This window comes from Lipotes vexillifer, unplaced genomic scaffold, assembly GCF_000442215.2.
Source record: "Lipotes vexillifer unplaced genomic scaffold, Lipotes_vexillifer_v1.1 scaffold369, whole genome shotgun sequence".
In the NCBI taxonomy this organism is placed as follows: domain Eukaryota; kingdom Metazoa; phylum Chordata; class Mammalia; order Artiodactyla; family Lipotidae; genus Lipotes; species Lipotes vexillifer.
Window position 1 is genome coordinate 480,241 of NW_006798942.1, and position 6,795 is coordinate 487,035.

The following is a 6,795-nucleotide window of genomic DNA, read 5'->3' on the forward strand; positions in this document are numbered from 1 at the left end:
TCACGCATCTAGTTATTCATTTATTAATCCTTCCTCATAAATATGTCTTGAATCTGGCTTTTCCTCTCCATTTCCACTGCCAGTGCCCTAGTTCAGGCCTTCATTATCTCTTCCCAGGAACTTTGCAATAGTCTCCTTTATAGGGAGGTATCTCTTCAACTGATCTTTTCTTCACTTCAGTCCATACTCCAAACTGCAATGAAGTTATTGTCTCAGAAAATTACTTCAGAGAATACTAATGTCTGTTTTCTTGTAACTAATGTTGAACTCTGCAGGACTGTACAAATGAGGTTAATTATTGAATATGCATTGTGTTTCATGAATTCAATTTTAAGCATCTCAGTGGAGGACTTACCTCATTTTTTTTTTTTTTTTCACTTTTGCTTACTATGCCCAGTGCAATGGTGAATGCAACTAAATAGGTGTTCAGTGCAGACCTGGATTATTAATTGCTTTATCGTAGGCAGGATTTCAGCATTTTGAGGAAATGTCCGATTTATTTTTTTGTTGGCAGCTTTCTTCTAAATCTTCTTTGCCAAAGGTCTTGTGTTTCCATTATTGTGGCAGATGCCAAGGACATTCTCCATTTTTTGCCAATATTTTTATCTATATAATTTATAAGATAGAAATATGGTATTACACTGAAAATCCCTGAGGGGAAAGCTAGACATACAAATTATAAATAACTGAATAGTTCATCTCAATGCTATAATCAGTATTCAGATATACTAATGAGGAAGAGGAGTTCCAATAGCGTATTTTATTTTCTGAAACTTGGTTAAGCACAAGCAGCCTGCCCAGCATCTAGTGTATAGCCCAATTCTAAGCACTCATTAGAACTTTAGACAGATGTACTGATTCAGGTTTCTGAATAGAAGGGGGTCACACTACAACATTTTTTCATTCATATGAAATAATATTTTTGTTGTTGTATAGAAAATCATCATGATAGAATATATTTTGGATAAATTTAATTATATTTTCATATTAGATATTAATTGTTGACCTAGCCCTTTATACTGATCGGAAGTACAGACAGGTGAATTGAAGTTACATTATAGTAGCAGATATACAGCTTGGATATAAGAGTAGAGAAAAGAAAACAAAAATACTTTAAAAAATCCTTACTTCCTCCTGAGGTATTTGACTTTTGGAGTTTGAGTAACAATTAATTTACATAATATGGATTAGATGATCATAACAAGCTTCAATTAAGTAATAAGAGAAGTAAAACTTTTGAACTAGGATTGAATCTTACATTTCTAGCCTGCCATGTTTCTTAATGTTAAACACCAAGAGGAACCAGTATAATATCAACATTTCTACAGGAACCCCATGAGGCATACTCATCACCATGAATAGAGGAACACCTTCTTGGACCTAGAGCCCAGAGCCCACTTCTAACCTTTGACCTTCATAGGGACTCTGATAAAGGTATGAGCAAATTGTATCACATTGACAAAAAGGACTAAAACACAGGCATGGAATTGGACCAGGTTGGTATGTCTCCAGCTCAGATGTTTGCTCACATGACAATGGTCAATGAGCAAAGAAACCTAGCAGCACAGTGATGCCCATGAAATTGGCAGACTTTTCCAGCTTGGTGGAGATGTAAATGGAAGATATGGTGGAGGCTGAGGCAGTCTGGGAGCAACTCAGTCTGGAAACAAGCTGCATGTGTTTCTCCACCTGCGCAGGGCTCATGGAGGTGCAGTAGCTGCCCATGATGGACAAGGTCACCTCCCTGATGAGCACTGGCTTCTGTTCTAACATGAAGACACTGCATGGCAGTGTTCCAGCTTCCACAGACACATGAGCAGCTGTAACCACTGCTTCTGCTCTGTGTGGGTGCCCAGTCATCTGCACCAACTTTTTCTGAGCCTCATTAGCCTAAATTTGCTGGAGAAAGGCCTGGACACACCTTTCAGGTGTCTCATGGCAGGATGGATGGTAGTACCAGGTTAATGCTGGGCTCAGCAATGCTCAGGGCTTCATCATTCAAGATCTCCTTCATCCTGGGCATCACTCTGAGGGCACAAGCCAGCAGTGGTGAGCTTCTCTTTTGTGGATGGCTTGTGCAACTCTGCCTCTGTGTGGAGGCCAGTAGATCAGCTGGTCCTTGGACTGCTTCTCAAGACATCCATAAGATTTTGGCTGAAGACATGCAGTCACTGAAGGAGAGGCAAACTCTGAGTCACTCCATCAACTTCCTGGTCAGAGAGCAGTTGGATAGAATGAATGCTGTTAATCCTGCTTCTGATGTTCATAAACTTGGGGATGTTGAACTCCTGGCATAATGTTGCATTTCTCTATCTATCTATCTACCTCCCTACCTCCTTATCTATCTATCTACTTATCTATCTATCATCTATCTATTTATCTATCTAATCTAATCTAATCTAATCTAATCTACCAAGCTATCTATTTGATCAGGCAAGGATGATTTTCTTCAAGCTTACTGCAGTTGGAGAAAGAGACCAAAATTCAGTCTGAGCTCAACTCTGCTGGAACAACGGGTAGGAGAGTTTTTTTTTTTTTAAGTTTTTCTTTATTATTTTTTTAAAATTTTTATTGGGGTATAGTTGATTTACAATATTGTGTTAGTTTCTTCTGTACAGCAAAGTGAACCAGTTATACATATATATCTATCAACTCTTTTTTAGATTGTTTTCCTATCTAGGTCATTACAAAGTATTGAGTAGAGTTCCCTGTCCTTATTAGTTATCTGTTTTGTATACAGTAGTGTGTATATGACAGTTCCAATCTCCCAATTTACCCCTCCCCCTCTTCCTCCCTGGTAACCATAAGATTGTTTTCTACATCTTTGACTCTATTTCTGTTTTGTAGATAAGTTCATTTGTACCATTTTTTTAGATCCCACATATAAATGATATACAATATTTGTCCTCTGTCTGACTTACTTCATTCAGTATGAAAATCTCTAGGTCCATCCATGTTGCTGAGAGTGTTGAATAGCTGGGATGGGGTGGGGTGAGGAAATCTGAAACCATCTGTTTATGCTAATGAGACTTACCCAGAGGTAAAACAAAATCTTATCTTCATGACAGGAAGCAGTTTTACAACTTGGAGTAGAGTGCTCACCCTGTTACACTCCTAACTGCCAGCCCCAACCCCCCAGAAACCTAGTAATAGGGACACTATCTTTCTTGATGATTGCATTTCAAAAGTGTGTCTCCCAAGTCCTTGACAAAGACTTCCCTAGGTGGTAAAACTGGCCCCAGGATTTTAGAAGATTTACATCTTAAAGAGGCAAAGAAAGAATTTACAATTATGAGTTTTCCAGAGTAATTCTCTCAGAATAGGGAGGGTGGGACCTACAGTCAGGAAGAAGTTTGTCTAAAACTTAGTAGAACTGAAGAAAACTTTAAGGCTGAGGTTGTATTGGTATATATATATATATATATATATATATTCAGAAAGCATGGAAGAGATAATTATAAGATTCATTCTTATACATATGTTGTATCAATTTTGTGGATTTTCTTGCTTCCAGAAGCTTTCATACTTAATGCACATGGGGGAAAAAAGTATTTGGTGGGGAATCCCAGAGAAACATTACTAGGATTTATTTTAGTGATCCTTGTTCAAAAAGGTAATGCGTCAGAGTAAAAAGAAGCAAAACAAAAACTAGTTTAGATACAGATGGACAAAATGTACTATTTGCCAATATTAAGCAAGGTGAGTTAATTTTCCACCAATATTAGTTATTATTATTGGAGTAATTACAATGTAAGACTTTTTGTTTTTAGATTATCCAATCTTGTTTAAAGAAAAGAAAACTTACAGAGGAGATGAAATTTATAGGAAATGTTAAGCATAGACAGTAAATAAATCTAGTAGCTTTTAATAAACCTAACTAACTCATAAGATATATTAAAAAGTATAGATAACAAAAAATCGAGTAGCTTGTGAGAAACCTAAATAATAAGTGATTTAGTCATTGGTAAGACATCCTAAAGAGAAAATAAAATTATGATGGGACAAACAAATGTGTAACTTTTAGAAAGAAAACAATGGAATGAATAAGGTTCTATCATGATAGTTCTGAGATACTAGCTATGTTTTTCATAAATCGGTCACCTATTGATGACACCCAGTACAGCTTAATTGTTGATCCATATGTACTCTGTTTAGACAATGCAGAAAAAATCCATAACTCTTTAGCAGCTAGCTAGTGAGCTATGTCTGTAGTCACCTCTTTCCCATACAGTGCTTTCTATCTGTGAACCCTTATGCTCAAACCTCAACCATAATCTTACTAACTGCTTCATCAACAGGGAAGGTTGAGATATGGTAGAAATAAACACAGTACCTAAGAACTTTGTATGACCTTGGATTCAGGTCTACATACTTTGACCCTATATTAAGTATATTAGCATATATCATTCATTTTCCCTGTTTCCTCACTAGCTGTTTTACATTGAATTAATTAACCATATAATTTGAGTATCTTAATTTGGCCCATAAATCTGTTCTGTTCCTCTGGGATAGCTTGTGTGGAGGACACCAGTGCATCAAAGTCATTTTCCACATGACAGTTGTACATAAAATGCCTAGCACAAGGGATGGGCCTACAGTTGCTATTCCAGGGATGCTCACTATCCCTTATTATAACTTTAAGACTTGACATCTACTGTCATATTTTTATCTAGATCAGTGGTTCTTTAAAAGGGGCAATTTTGCCCTCCAAGGAATATTTGACAGTGTCTGGAGATACTTTTGATTATCAATACAAAGGGAATCCTAGTGGGATCTGGTGAGTAGAGATCAGGGATGCTGTTAAACATCCCATGATGCACAGTATAGTTTCCCAACACAAAAAATTATCAAGTCCAAATGCCAATATTGGTGTGGTTGAGAAACCCCCACCTGGAATGATCATGCTCCTCCATCTTCACTGAAAATTTTGAGATCAATCTAGATGTAGAAATTTATACTTTAGCTAATACATTCTACCTTAATGTATTTATTTCAAAATAATTTTGAAACAATCTGCCTTATGCAATTACCTCGGAAACTATCTGAGATACTAAGGTACTAAATGATTACTATAGTGTAATTACATTACACAGATTTAAATTCAACACTGAATATTATGAAAAATACAAAAAAAAGCAAAACAACAAACAAACAAAAAACCAAAAAAACCTGATCAATTCTCTGTTCTCAACCTTTTCTCAAATACTATTAGATATGGCTCAGAAAAATAGTCTTTATTAGTAATACTTTCAAAATATTATCATAAAGAAGTATTTCTTAAGAGTTAGAGGCACTGAGGGCTCTGGTAAAGACAGAGGTCTCCCATTGCTAAGAACAAGAAAGACAGCAGTCTATCTGTGTTATACTAATTGGCCAAAGGTAGTCTAAAAGTCAAAATTTAGTAGGAAATAAAAAATATTTCCCAGATTTAATTCAGCTACAGATAAGATTTTTATCTTTGTTACCAAGTTTATCTTCCCAATAGCTAAACATAAAGAGTAGCATGAGTGGAAAAAAACATTAATTGTTCACTTGATATTATAATAGGATTACACAGTTTTAAAGGGATGGTGTCTCAGCATTTTTTCCATTTGTTATTTCACACTTTATTTTCCCTCTCCTTTCATTAAGTTTATATTTAGAAAAACACACATCCTTTAGAAATGTATTGTGTTGTGTGTATTTGTGAGGTGGGAAGCAAAATTTTTAAGAAGTTTTGGTTCTCAGAGAGAGCAGATGAAGAGATAATTGAATATGTAACATAGGACTGAAGGTCTGCTGTCCAGTTTCTTTTCTGTGGAAACCTGCCCTGGTCAGCACATAGAACGGATTGATCCATCCATCTGTCTATCATCTGGACAGGCAGAGGCTGTATGCTATGTGAAAAGGGCCAAATAGAAGATGACTTTGTGCAGGGCAAGTGGGTGAAGTGATTCACAAGCTGTCTCCTTCTGGAAAATACTTTATACAGATTTCCCAATAGTTCAGCTAGTCTCCATCCTCATCCCAATAGTTCAGCTAGTCTCCATCCTCATTTCGTTTGTAGAACACAAAACAAAATAAAAAACAGGGGGGCGGTGGAAAGATGGCGGAGGAGTAAGACGCGTAGATTACCTTCCTCCCCACAAATACACCAGAAATACATCTACATGTGGAACAACTCCTACACAACACCTACTGAATGCTGGCAGAAGACTTCAGACCTCCCAAAAGGCAAGAAACCCCCCACGTACCTGGGTAGGGCAAAAGAAAAAATTAATTAAAAACAGAGACAAAAGAATAGGGACGGCACCTGCACCAGTGGGAGGGAGCTGTGAAGGAGGAAAGGTCTCCACACACTAGAAGCCTCTTCGCGGGCAGATTGCGTGAGGCGGGGCGGGGAGCTTCGGAGCCGCGGAGGAGAGCCCAGCAACAGGGGCGCGGAGGGCAAAGCGGAGAGATTCCCGCATAGAGGATCGGGGCGACCGGCGCTCACCAGCCCGAGAGGCTTGTGTGCTCACCCGCCGGGGCGGGCGGGGCTTCGAGCTGAGGCTCGGTTTCGGTTTCGGTTGGAGCTCAGGGAGAGGACTGGGGTTGGCGACTTGAACATAGCCCGAAGGGGTTAGTGCGCCACGGCTAGCCGGGAGGGAGTCCGGGGAAAAGTCTGCACCTGCTGAGGAGGCAAGAGACTTTTTCTTGCCTCTGTGTTTCCTGGTGCGCGGGGAGAGGGGTTTTAAGAGCGCTGCCTAAAGGAGCTCCAGAAACGGGCGCGAGCCGCGGCTAAAAGCTCGGAAACCAGAGACGGGTGGGAGACGC

The 6,795-nt window shown here is 38.6% G+C and overlaps 1 pseudogene; it reads left to right on the forward strand.

Annotated features, from left to right (window-relative positions):
• Positions 1-3,672: 3,672 nt before the first annotated feature.
• The window catches only part of LOC103070444 (zinc finger protein 396 pseudogene), a 24,445-nt pseudogene continuing 21,322 nt past the window's right edge, over positions 3,673-6,795 (forward strand).